Raw genomic sequence first — 13,467 nt, 5'->3', positions numbered from 1 at the left:
TTGTGTATATTGGTCGTTAAATAGGCGATGCGATTGGATGAAGATTGACCGTCGAATCGTGGCCTGGGATTAGCACTATCCAATATCCTTCATACATTTTACACAATTGTAATTTAAATAAGTAAAATTACCTTTTTTTAAATCATGAACTTCAAAAGGTGTAATTTTAAAATAATTTTAATGTAATTACGTTTTTTCCCCAAAATTCGTGAATTTACAAAAATCAAACTTAGTGAAATTTTACTTCAGCCAAATTACTTTTTAAAAATAGCTGAATTTTTAAATATATTTAAGTTTGTAAATCAATTATGGCTTTCAGATAGTCAATTATTAATCATATTTTCGAAAATTCAACCGAAAATTGACCAAAATTTATCAAGAATCGCCAAATTTCACCAAAATTTCATAAATCGCAAAATCTGAAATTTTGTTTTTCAAATTACATATTAAAAATCGCTGTATTTTCCAATATATTAAATTTGTAAATCAGTTAATGGCTTTCAGATAATAAATTATTAATCATATTTTGGAAAATTCAACCGGAAATTAACCAAGATTGACCAGAAATCACCAAAAAAAAAAAAAAAAAATCTTTTCATAATCCGGTCTAGTGATTGGCTGCTTGGGAGTTGGGAACTGAATTCAATTTTGAGCTAAATTGGTGTAATTTAATGTAATTTCCGAGGTGTATAAGGTAAATCGGTTATTACAGCAGATGCCAGTAATTACAGCAGATACCAATAATTACATCAAAGATTTTTTGGGAGAAATCAGGTTTATTGGTAATTGGTTTTTTGATAGTTTCAGAGAATGCATTGTAATGATTTCAATTAAAACTTTTAAGTAGTGTAATTACTGATTTGTATGGAAAGTAATTCAGTAATTACAGATTATATTGGAGGAGGTAAGCCAGTGTAATTAGTTTTTAAGCGTAATTAATGTAATTAGTTATTTGTTAGGAAACGTGATTCAGTAATTAGATTATATTAGCAATTACAGTACCTTAAACTATGGTGCAGTCTTAGTTTTTTAAATACTTTTAAGTCTTTTAAATTTTCTTTGAGATTTTACTTAGTGAAACTTGGTGAAACTTAGTCCAACTTGTAGTGAAACTGGAACTCAGTGAAACTTGTGTAAAAAAACTTAGTGCAACTTTAGAAACTGAAGCTTAGTGAAACTTTTAGTCTAACAAACTTAGTTCAACTTGTAGTGGAACTGAAACTTAGTGCGACTTTTAGTGAAACAAACTTAGTGCGACTTTTAGTGAAACAAACTTAGTGCTGCGACTTTTAGTGAAACAAACTTAGTGCTGCGACTTTTAGTGAAACAAACTTAGTGCTGCGACTTTTAGTGAAACAAACTTAGTGCTGCGACTTTTAGTGAAACAAACTTAGTGCTGCGACTTTTAGTGAAACTGAAACTTAGTGCTGCGACTTTTAGTGAAACTGAAACTTAGTGCTGCGACTTTTAGTGTAACTGAAACTTAGTGCTGCGACTTTTAGTGTAACTGAAACTTAGTGCTGCGACTTTTAGTGTAACTGAAACTTAGTGCTGCGACTTTTAGTGTAACAAACTTCGTGAAACAAACTTTTAGTGCAGCTGAAACTTTTAGTGCAGCTGAAACTTTTAGTGCAGCTGAAACTTTTAGTGCAGCTGAAACTTTTAGTGCAGCTGAAACTTTTAGTGCAGCTGAAACTTTTAGTGCAGCTGAAACTTTTAGTGAAACCAACTTTTAGTGCAGCTGAAACTTTTAGTGAAACCAACTTTTAGTGCAGCTGAAACTTTTAGTGAAACCAACTTTTAGTGCAGCTGAAACTTTTAGTGAAACCAACTTTTAGTGCAGCTGAAACTTTTAGTGAAACCAACTTTTAGTGAAACCAACTTTTAGTGCAGCTAAACTTTTAGTGAAACCAACTTAGTGCTGCTGACCAACTTTTAGTGCAGCTGAAACTTTTTAGTGAAACCAACTTTTAGTGCAGCTGAAACTTTTAGTGAAACCAACTTTTAGTGCAGCTGAAACTTTTAGTGAAACCAACTTTTAGTGCAGCTGAAACTTTTGAGTGAAACCAACTTTTAGTGCAGCTGAAACTTTTAGTGAAACCAACTTTTAGTGCAGCTGAAACTTTTAGTGAAACCAACTTTTAGTGCAGCTGAAACTTTTAGAAACCAACTTTTAGTGCAGCGACTTTGTGAAACCAACTTTTAGTGCAGCTGAAACTTTTAGTGAAACCAACTTTTAGTGCAGCTGAAACTTTTAGTGAAACCAACTTTTAGTGCAGCTGAAACTTTTAGTGAAACCAACTTTTAGTGCAGCTGAAACTTTTAGTGAAACCAACTTTTAGTGCAGCTGAAACTTTTAGTGAAACCAACGTTTAGTGCAGCTGAAACTTAGTGAAACCAACTTTTAGTGCAGCTGAAACTTTTAGTGAAACTCTTTAGCATTAGTCATTTTAGTTCTGTAAGTCCAAAATTAAATTTATTTAGCCTAATGGATTTTACTTAATTTATTTAGTTTATAAAAAATAAATTTACTTTTGGTTCTCGACTTAATTTTTTTTTCTTCCAGGTTGAAGGATTGTGGGAACTTGTGGAACTGGAAGGGGATCCTTTTTGTTCCCTGGAAGTCTACAAATATTGTGGGAACACCAACTCGCCTCCCAGCTGTTGCGGGAACACCTCTCAGTATTAAATGCTTCCAGTAAATATTTAAATTTCTTTTGAAAAATCCAGTATTAATTGCTTCCAGTATTAGATATTTAAATTTCTTTTGAAAAATCCAGTTTTAATTGTATTAGATATTTAAATTTCTTTTGAAAAATCCAGTATTAATTGCTGCCAGTATTAAATATTTAAACTTTAGTCAGTTGGTTTATTTAAGTAATTTTTTTAAAAATTTGCTGTAATTTTGGTTAATTTTGGAAACTGGCTTAAATACTGGTTATTTTTTAAATTTGCTTTACTTTTGGTTAATTTATAAACTGGTTTACTTAAATACTGTATTGAAAATTTGCTTTACTTTTGTTTAATCTTGGAAACTGGTTTACTCAGTTTATTTTTAAAATTTGCTTTACTTTTGGTTAATTTTGGAAACTTTACTTAAATACTGTATAATTTTTTTATAAATTTGCTTTAATTTTGGTTAATTTTGGAAACTGGTTTACTTAAATACTGTATTTTTAAATTTGCTTTAATTTTGGCTAATTTTGGGAACTGGTTTACTTAAATACTGTTTATTTTAAAAATTTGCCTTTTGGTTAATTTTGCAAACTGGTTCACAACTCAGTTTTCTGCTTTTTCAAATATTGAATTCTTCCAGGTTGAAGATTATGGCAACTTGATAGATAAGAAAGGGAACCTTTTTGTCTGCAGGAAGTCTACAATTATGGGAACGGATCTTGCACCATACTTTTTAAGTAAAGGATATATCTTTATACTGTACAATGTAAGTTAAAGTAGTTTAATGAATTACAGTTAAAGTATACTTTTCAAAACTACTTTAACTTATATCATTAAACTACTTTAAGTTAAAGTTGTTTAATGAATTAAGTTTTCTTGCCACTAGAATTTTGCATTTTAATACAAATTATTGCTTCCAGAATTGGTTCCAATATTCATTGTTGCAATTTGGAGTTTTGCTTAAGTTTTGAGAAAATGTTTGCCATTTGGTTTTGCTTAAGTTTTGATAAAATCATGTTTGCCATTTGGAGTTTTGCCTGAGTTTTGATACTGAAATTATACTTAAATGTTTTGATAAATTCATATTTACCACTTGGTGTTTTGCTCAAGTTTTGGTAAACTCATATTTAGCTAAATTTTGGTAAATTCATATTTCCCACTTGGAGTACTCATGTTTAAGTATTTAACTGAATTTTGATAAATTCATATTTACAACTTGGTGTTTTGGTCAAGTTTTGGTAAACTCATATTTAACTAAGTTTTGAGAAATTCATATTTACCTTTTGGTAAACTTTATAAGTTTTGATAAATTCATATTTACATTAGGTAAACTATTTAAGTTTTGATAAATTCATATTTACCATTTGGAGTTTTGCTGAAGTTTTGATGAAATTTTTCAAGCATTTAATTAATTTCTTAATTACTTCCAGTACTTTTGGTTAATTTTGGAAACTGGTTTACTTAGTTTTTTAAAATTTGTTTTACTTTTGGTTAATTTTGGAAACTGGTTCACAACTCAGCTTTCTGCTTGTTCAAATATTGAATTCTTCCAGGTTGAAGATTATGGCAACTTGAAGGACAAGAAAGGGAACATTTTTGTCTGCAGAAAGTCTACAATTATGGGAACGCATCTTGCACCATAACTTTTGAAGTAAAGGATATATTTCTATACTGTACAATGTAAGTTAAAATAGTTTAATGAATTAAGTTTTCTTGTCACTAGAATTTTGCTTTTTAATACAAATTACTGCTTCCAATATTGGTTCCAATATTCATAGTTGCAATTTGGACTTTTGGTTAAGTTTTGATAAAATCATGTTTGCCATTTTGAGTCTTGCTCAAGTTTTGATACTCATATTTAACTAAGTTTTGATACTCATATTTACCACTTAGTTTTGCTCAAGTTTTGGTAAACTCATATTTAACTAAATTTTGTTCAATTCATATTTACCACTTAGTTTTGCTCAAGTTTTGGTAAACTCATTTAACTAATTTTTGATAAATTCATATTTACCTTTTGGTAAACTCCATATTTAAGTTTTGATATTCATATTTACCTTTTGGTAAACTCCATATTTAAGTTTTGATAAATTCATATTTACAAAAACTCCATATTTAAGTCTTGATAAAATCATGTTTACCATTTGGAGTTTTGCTCAAATTTTTCAAGCATTTAACTAAGAAATCAATTGCTTGCAGTACTAAAGTGATTTTTCAAAAGACTAAACTTTAACATTTCATAACTCAAATTTATTTATAAATTTAAAAAGTGGATGTTGATACTTTATACTAATTGCATTTGCTAGTTCCTTATTTGCATAATTCACTCATTCCTTTTAAGTACAGCATGTTAAAATGTGTATTTAATAAACTATAATAATTGAAATTAAAACTATTGCTGCAGAATCACAGGGTTTTTAGAAGCCATGTTCTGCTTACTGGTGGAAAGTTCTTAAACGAAACCAGAAATCAATTTCGTTTTTATTTGATATTAGTTCAAAATCTCTAAAAAAATGCTTCACTTAAACACTTTATTCCTTTTAATCAGATTATCAATTTCTTTCAGGTTCAAGAGAGCTGAAGAAAGTTCAAGAAACTCGTTACAAAGCAGCAAAAGATTCAGTTAACAGTTCAGGAGTAATGAGATGTCAAGGTTACGAAGTCCAGTAGCTGGAGAAGAAACTCTAAAGAACAGACGCAGGTGTCAAGCCCTAGAATCCATCAAGAAACCTGGGTTCCACAGCAACTGCAGGAAGCAACTTTTACTGTGAAGAATACATCTTCAGTTAAGAAGAAAACTTGGAAGGTTATAATGTATAAAATGAAGCTTGTTATGTATAATGAATCCATATCTCAAAAATAAAAGCTTTAATTTGTTCAGGTATTTATAATCAAGCCTCATAATGTATAAAATAAACTTGTTCAAACCATAAGATTTCTTCCATATCTGGTAAAAGTAAATATTGGTTTAATCTACTAGTGAGTTCGTTTTAGGTTTTCTTCTAAATAATCAAGCCTCAAAAACTGTAGGTTTTTGAAGGAACTGCTGAACTTTGGTCTAAACTTAAACTATTCATTTCTAAATGCCGTCAAACATCTTGGTTATGATTTCTTTACAAACTATTTCTGGAAGGAACTTTACTGAACTGATTCTCTTGATTATTCATTCTAAATCGCACGTCAGACGATCTTGCTGGTATGACTTCTTCCTAGCAAACTGCAGGTTTCTTGAAGGAACTTTGTGCTGAACTGCTGGTCTAATTTCTTGAACTATTCATTCTAAATCGCACGTCAAACGATCTTGCTGGTATGACTTCTTCCTAGCAAACTGCAGGTTTCTTGAAGGAACTTTGTGCTGAACTGCTGGTCTAATTTCTTTTACTATTCTTCCTAAATCGCACTGTTTCAAACGATCTTCTGGTTTCTAGAACTAATCTTGATGAACTGCAGGTTTCTTGAACGAACTTTGGGCTGAAGTGGTGGTCTGGTTTTTAGAACTATTCTTCATGCTGAACTGCAGGTTTCTTGAACTTTGGGCTGATCTAATAACTTCTTCTTCATGCTGAACTGCAGGTTTCTTGCGGGAACTGCAGCTTACATTACTGGCTTCTTCTATGCTTCTTTAAAGCACTAAGCATCTTGCTGAATTGCAGGTTTTATTACTCATCCTTCTGAAAGCACAAAAATAAAAATTAGAGCAAATTCAATGGAGGACTTTTCTAAAATTATTAAAAGTGGACCCTGTAAGGTTTGGTTATTATCAAATTCATTAATGAAATGGATAAAGACTCAAATATTTGATTTATCTCGCTGAAAAATACTTCCTGAAAAATACTGAAAAATCTAATTTACAAAGTATTTAATCTTGCTTTGACTACTTTTACTGAAACATCTTAAATTTTTGACAATTTACAAAGTATTTAATTTCCATAAGTGGTGGTTTGGTTTGGTTTCTGAAATCAAATTTTAATCTTTTCATACTTACTGAATGTGATCTTTTCCTCTTGTAACTTGTAACCTCTCGAGGATTGTAACTTGTAACCTCTCGAGCATTGCAACTTGTAACCTCTCGAGCATTGCAACTTGTAACCTCTCGAGCATTGCAACTTTAACCTCTCGAGCATTGCAACAACCTCTCGAGCATTGCAACTTGTGCCTCTCGAACTTGCAACCTCTCGGTTTTATTAACCTCATCCTCTTGTAACCTCGAGCATTGCAAAAACCTAAAAAATTAGAGCACTGGAACTTCAACCTGGCACTGGAACTTTTCCAAAACTTATTAACCTCTCGAGCACTGGAACTTGTAACCTTTGGCACTTATCAAATTCATTTGGAACTTGAAATGGATAAACTTGTAACTCAAATACTGGAACTTTATCTCGAGCACTGGAAAACCTCTCGAGCACTGGAAAACCTAGCACTGAAAAATCTAACTGTACAAAACCTCTCGAGTTGTAACTTAACCTTGAGCATTGTAACTAACCTCTTTGCAACTGAACCTCTCGACATTGTAAATTTTGACATTGTTAACTTGTAACCTCTCGAGCATTGTAATTTCTCAGCATTGTAACTTGTAACCTTATATTGGAAAACCTTTGGAACTTTAACAAATTGGAACTGAACCTCTCGAGCATTGGAACTTGTAACCTCTTTCACTTACTGCAATGTGATCTTTTCTCCTCTCGAGCATTGTAACTTGTAACCTCTCGAGCATTGTAACTTGTAACCTCTCGAGCATTGTAACTTGTAACCTCTCGAGCATTGTAACTTGTAACCTCTCGAGCATTGGAACTTGTAACCTCTCGAGCATTGGAACTTGTAACCTCTCGAGCATTGGAACTTGTAACCTCTCGAGCATTGTAACTTGTAACCTCTCGAGCACTGTAACTTGTAACCTCTCGAGCACTGTAACTTGTAACCTCTCGAGCACTGTAACTTGTAACCTCTCGAGCACTGTAACTTGTAACCTCTCGAGCATTGTAACTTGTAACCTCTCGAGCACTGTAGACAAAACCTGTAATGTTAAATTTATTAAAATTCACTTTGACCAAGATATCTGTTTTAATGTTCATGAAAAAAGTTTGATGCAAAAAAATTTAATTTAAAAATTACAATTAATATTATTTAATGTAAGTTTAAAAAAATTACTAAAATGAACTTAAATTACTTTGATATAAAAATATGAATTTAATTATTCCTTAAATATACAAAAATACTAATACAAACTGTCTTAAATCACAACTTCAAAATTTAAGAGTATTAAAATACTTGGAAAACTTATAAGTTAATGGAATCACTTAAATATTCCTGATTTTTATTCCTGATTCCCCATGTGGGCAGTGCCCCTTTCATTCATTTTACTGTACCTCCGTTCATATTACTTCCATCTCGCTATCCACCCTCTCCTAATGATTATCCCATAGTGCAACTGCAGATGATTTTCATGCAAAGGTTACCGTGGACTAACTTGACAAAGAAACCGCAGCAATTTGCATAAATCACAGCAAATTCAATATACCACAGCAGCAGTTCAGTACAGAACGAAGGGTGGTAAAAACCCACTCACGAATCCTTTATTTACGAATTGAAATCCAGAGATTTATGGACGAATTCAGACGAGAAGCCCAAGACTCCATCTAGATAGATTCAGTCAAAAGGAAAAATCTAAAAATCTCGAAAGATGCCACAGAATTCAGCCACTTAATGAAAGGCAGTCTATCAGACCAGTGTCACTGAAGTTTATTCAGTTTCTGAACTCGAAACCCACTGTTGAATTGTGGTCAGCAAGTAGGGACAACTAAATAGACCATTTTAAGAACACTTCTAGTAGCTATGTGAAGAATTCCTTATTTTAAAGCTATTTTTGCCTGTCTACATATTACTGACAAGGTTATGTAGCCTACACAATGGCCTGAAGAAGGCCTGTTGCTACAAGCAAGACCTTCAGAATATTTCCAACCTTTATCCCAAGAGACAAACTTCTCCAAGATACCAATACTTATATCAGCATTCCAGACTGACCAGGGAAATTACACACTAGTAGGCAACAATTTGGTGATTGTAGCTGGGTTTAACCAAGTTAAAACTAACATTCTAACAATAAACTTAAATTTTGGAAACGAAATTGCTAAAATGTCTCCAACTTTGCACCAAATCAGACCTTTCAATGCAACTCTAGTGCTTAACAGATTCAAAAAGACATTAACTTCTTCCACCAATTGCAAACAAATAGAATTCTAAGCAGCTTACATCTGATTCAGTTAAAATAATCTCCAGCTGAATCTAAAGTCTTAAAACATGACCTATTGCAAAATGGTACCTAAGTTAGACCTAAAAACCTAAGGAAATATTTACTACTTACTATATCTGAAGTCAGTAGGTCCCTCATCTGAACACAATCACTTTTAATATAAATGGTTCCATTTTGTTAAAACGGTATTTTCATTTCAGCTGTAGACAGAAAAATGTCACTATTTCGTGACCTGCAAATGGAAAGACAATTGAGAACACAATTAACACTTTCAAACAGTCCAGATTTGTTAATTCAAATATGCTCGTTACATTTTAGAGAATTTAAAATCCATTCTTAGCTTGGAAATCTAATGAGTTAAGTTTGAGATGCAATAAAATCATGATATACAATATAATTTTTTAGACAGGTTAAATTACAAATCCTCTTGGAAAATATATTATGATCGAACTTGGGAAGGACTTTATTCAGTTCCAACAATTTTTATCCATGAGTTTGTGCCATTGCAAACCATGCAATTCTTGATCAGTATAACTAAACAATTGCTTGTCTACACTGAGTTAAATTCTGCCTTACTTGCCTTCCGAGATATTGAAGCTTTAATGGTTTGACAAGAAAAAAAAGCTGAACTTTTAATGTTCCTGCACGCAAAGTTTAGAAGATGACAAGGCTACACCTTTCAAAAATGGACTGGAAAACAATTTGGCAAGATAAATCACAGCAATTTACATAAATCACAGCAATTTACAGAGATCACAGCAGCAGTTTGCAAATCAAAACCCCTAAATTTATGGATATAATCTCAGACCAAACCACCAAAGACTTCATCCAGAAAGATTCAGCTAAAAGGAAGAATCTGAAAATATCAAAGACTTCAAAATCATTTCAGCCACTTGGCCTGAAAGGAAGAATATCAAGCCAGTATCCCTGAAGCCTATTTACTTACTGAAATATTAACCTGTTGAATTCTGGTCAACAAGTAGGGGCCACTTTCAAAAAAAATTCTTAGCAGTAATGTCAAGAATTTAGAGTAATGAAAACCACTTATTGACAAGGTTAGGTTAGCTAAAAAGTGGTTTAATTTTGGAAATAAACTAGACAAGCACCATTGCAACTAGCAACAGCTTTTAAAATATTGCCAAACTCTTTGCATATCCCAAGAATCTTCTCTAAAGGACCAATACTTCAGTTAGCATTCCAGACTGACCAGGAAAATATCTATACAGTTCACTCAGGCAATTATGGAACAGTTCAGCAATTACAACTGGTTGTAACTCAGTTAAAACTGAAAACTGACAGTCTGGGGATAAACCAGTCAGAAAAAACTGGTAGAATTTCTCAAACTTTGCACCAAATCAGACCTTTTAAGGTAACTAGATTCAACAAGACAATACACCATTTGTCACCTATAAAAAGTACAAATTCTAGAATGGTTAGAAGTTTGCATCTGATGTAGCAGTTAAAATGCCTGAATCTATAAATCTTAAAACCTAACTTAGGTGGTAGACTGTACCCCTAAATTTACATACAAAAAAACTTGGAAAAATATTTACATTTTAAAAGCTTACCTGAAGCCAGTGATTCCCTCAAAAGACCTTCTGTGCTTTGAATATTCCAAGTTCCATTTTGTAGAATCAGTAGCCACCATTTTGTAGAATCAGTAGCCACCATTTTGTAGAATCAGTAGCCACCATTTTGTAGACCATTTTGTAGAATCAGTGGCCACCATTTTGTAGAATCTGTGGCCACCATTTTGTAGAATCAGTAGCCACCATTTTGTAGAACCAGTGGTCACCATTTTGTAGAATCACTGGTCACCATTTTGTAGAATCAGTGGTCACCATTTTGTAGAATCAGTGGTCACCATTTTGTAGAATCAGTGGTCACACCAACTGTATTTAGTATTTTGTAGCCTGACCTGCAAATGAAAAGAGTTAATAAGGAATAAACTCATAGTTAATTTAGAGTAAATCTTATGATTTAACTTTGAATTTATTCATTTATATTGCTTACCAATATAACTAAACAATTACTTGTCCATATTGAGTTAAATCTGACTTATTTTGTCTTTGAAAATATTGAAAGCTGCAATGGTCTGGGTATGGACAAAGGTCAATGTCCAGAACAACTCCGCGGTGAGATATAAGAAAATAGGTCACACTATAATTTTCACAATATAAAATAATAAAACTTTGTCTCTGAACACTTTTTGAGGAGATTCACCATATTAAATGATTATCTAATCGGCATCCTCGAAAATTTTCTGTCGTTTGTTTACATCCAGTAGCACTTCGTGTACTTGATCTTACTGGAGTTAGTTCGAACATGAGGTTTTTTACTGTAATGTTTCTCAGAAAGAGTGTAATGGTTCTCAGAAAAACTAGTTCCCCATCGAATGATTTTCGATTTTTGACTTATAAGGTTAGACAATACCTTCCCCAACCCCCCTCCATAGCTAACATGGCAAAATTGTGGGTGTTTCCTCATCATAAGAAGTGGCCTAAAACGCTTTAAATTTTTTGGTACTTTATGCATGCGGAGTTATTCTGGACATTCACCAAAATATCACTATAGTCACCAAAATTTCACCATTTTCAATATGTTATTTTATTTAAACCATTTTCCACTAAAACTATCACTAAATTTGCACATAAGTCATGTTAAAAGTTTTCTGTAATTTAAAATTATCACTAAATTTGCACAGAGTAATATAAAAAAATTACAATCTCAATGAAACCTGTCACTTGAAATTTGCACTGAAAGTCATTTTCACTAAAACATTTGTCACATTTCACCAAATTCCAACAAAAAACTTCATCAATATTCCACTAAATCAGCACTAAATGTATATTGCTACAACTTCACACAAATGTCCCACTAACACTTCCCACAAATGTCCCACTAACACTTCCCACAAATGTCCCACTAACACTTCCCACAAATGTCCCACTAACACTTCCCACAAATGTCCACTAACACTTCACACAAATGTCCCACTAACACTTCACACAAATGTCCCACTAACACTTCACACAAATGTCCCACTAACACTTCACACAAATGTCCCCACTAACACTTCACACAAATGTCCCCACTAACACTGTCAACACAAACAAATGTCCCCACTAACACTTCACACAAATGTCCCCACTAACACTTCACACAAATGTCCCCACTAACACTTCACACAAATGTCCCCCACTAACACTTCACACAAATGTCCCCACTAACACTTCACACAAATGTCCCCACTAACACTTCACACAAATGTCCCACTAACACTTCACACAAATGTCCCACTAACACTTCACACAAATGTCCCACTAACACTTCACACAAATGTCCCACTAACACTTCACACAAATGTCCCCACTAACACTTCACACAAATGTCCCACTAACACTTCACACAAACGTCCGCTAGTCTACAAAAACTTCACACAAATGTCTCACTAACACTTCACACAAATGTCCCACTAACACTTCACACAAATGTCCCACTAACACTTCACACAAATGTCCCACAAACACTTCACACAAATGTCCCACAAACACTTCACACAAATGTCCACTAGGACAATCCAAGGTCACATATATCAAACTTTCCCAAATTTCCCACAAAAAAAAAATTCTCAAGACACAAAATCACAAATATCACAAATACAAATTAAATCTTCACCCATTAAAATAAACCAGGAGTCACTTATTTGTACCTCTCACGAAAACCACTATCAAAAAGCCCCCATTCCCCCAGGACCCCTAAATTCGACTCCGGAATCCACACCAATGACTCTTGACTCGATGCCAAGCGACTCTCCACCAATCAGAAGCGCCCAAATCACTGACGTCAAATTGCTAAGATTCTAAGAGACGTGATTGGGCGAGAGACCAGGCCAGGAGTGACGTCATGACATATTTCAGGGAATGAATGGTTCAGAAGAGGGAGGAATGGTTACGTCACCTGTGACGTCACGGCGTAGAGGAAGGTGACATCTGTTGGTTGATTAGAAAAAAAAAAGTTAAATATGTGGAAAATATGATCCACATTTTCTGTAAATATAAAGATTTGTAAGATAATTTTTAAAAATTATAAATTAGATATTTGTACTTGCGGATCCAAGGGGGGGGGGTGCATCTGGGCATATGCCCGCCCCCCCATGACAAATAATGACAAAATAATAATGTTGAAGATTTAGGTAATAATATCATAAATATAAGATATATAAAAATGGGGAAAAAATTAAAAATCTATTATAGAAATGATAAAAAAATTGGGGGAGAATATATAAATAAATATATATATATATATATATATATATATATATATATATATATATATATATATATATATATATATATATATATATATATATTTTCTAAATATATATATATATATATATATATATATATATATATATTTATATATATATATATATATATATATATATATATATATATATATATATATATATATATATATATATATATATTCGTGGACATTTGAATGATATTTTTGACACATACTGAACATTTCAGTATTTT

At 32.5% G+C, this 13,467-nt stretch overlaps 2 long non-coding RNA genes across 3 annotated transcripts in view; one reads left to right on the top strand and one right to left on the bottom strand.

Moving 5' to 3' along the window:
- Positions 1 to 5,552, top strand: part of LOC136856224 (uncharacterized) — a 43,307-nt gene extending 37,755 nt beyond the window's left edge. Inside the window, exons 3-6 of one of the 2 annotated variants that reach the window (XR_010858289.1) lie at positions 2,567 to 2,698; positions 3,317 to 3,442; positions 4,230 to 4,356; positions 5,243 to 5,552. This is a non-coding gene — a long non-coding RNA (uncharacterized lncRNA). The remainder of the gene's footprint in view (positions 1 to 2,566; positions 2,699 to 3,316; positions 3,443 to 4,229; positions 4,357 to 5,242) is intronic. The other variant, XR_010858288.1, reaches the window with a different exon arrangement.
- A 1,998-nt stretch (positions 5,553 to 7,550) lies between these two features.
- Positions 7,551 to 13,084, bottom strand: LOC136856223 (uncharacterized). Its single transcript, XR_010858287.1, has 4 exons — positions 12,605 to 13,084; positions 10,495 to 10,844; positions 9,038 to 9,158; positions 7,551 to 7,690 (listed from the first exon to the last, which is right to left on the bottom strand). It is a non-coding gene; the product is annotated as an uncharacterized lncRNA (long non-coding RNA).
- Between the last annotated feature and the right edge of the window lie 383 nt (positions 13,085 to 13,467).

Source organism: Macrobrachium rosenbergii, chromosome 35, assembly GCF_040412425.1.
Source record: "Macrobrachium rosenbergii isolate ZJJX-2024 chromosome 35, ASM4041242v1, whole genome shotgun sequence".
Classification (NCBI taxonomy): Eukaryota; Metazoa; Arthropoda; class Malacostraca; order Decapoda; family Palaemonidae; genus Macrobrachium; species Macrobrachium rosenbergii.
The sequence above is the reverse complement of the archived record's forward strand: the minus strand, read 5'-3'. Positions and strand labels throughout refer to the sequence as shown.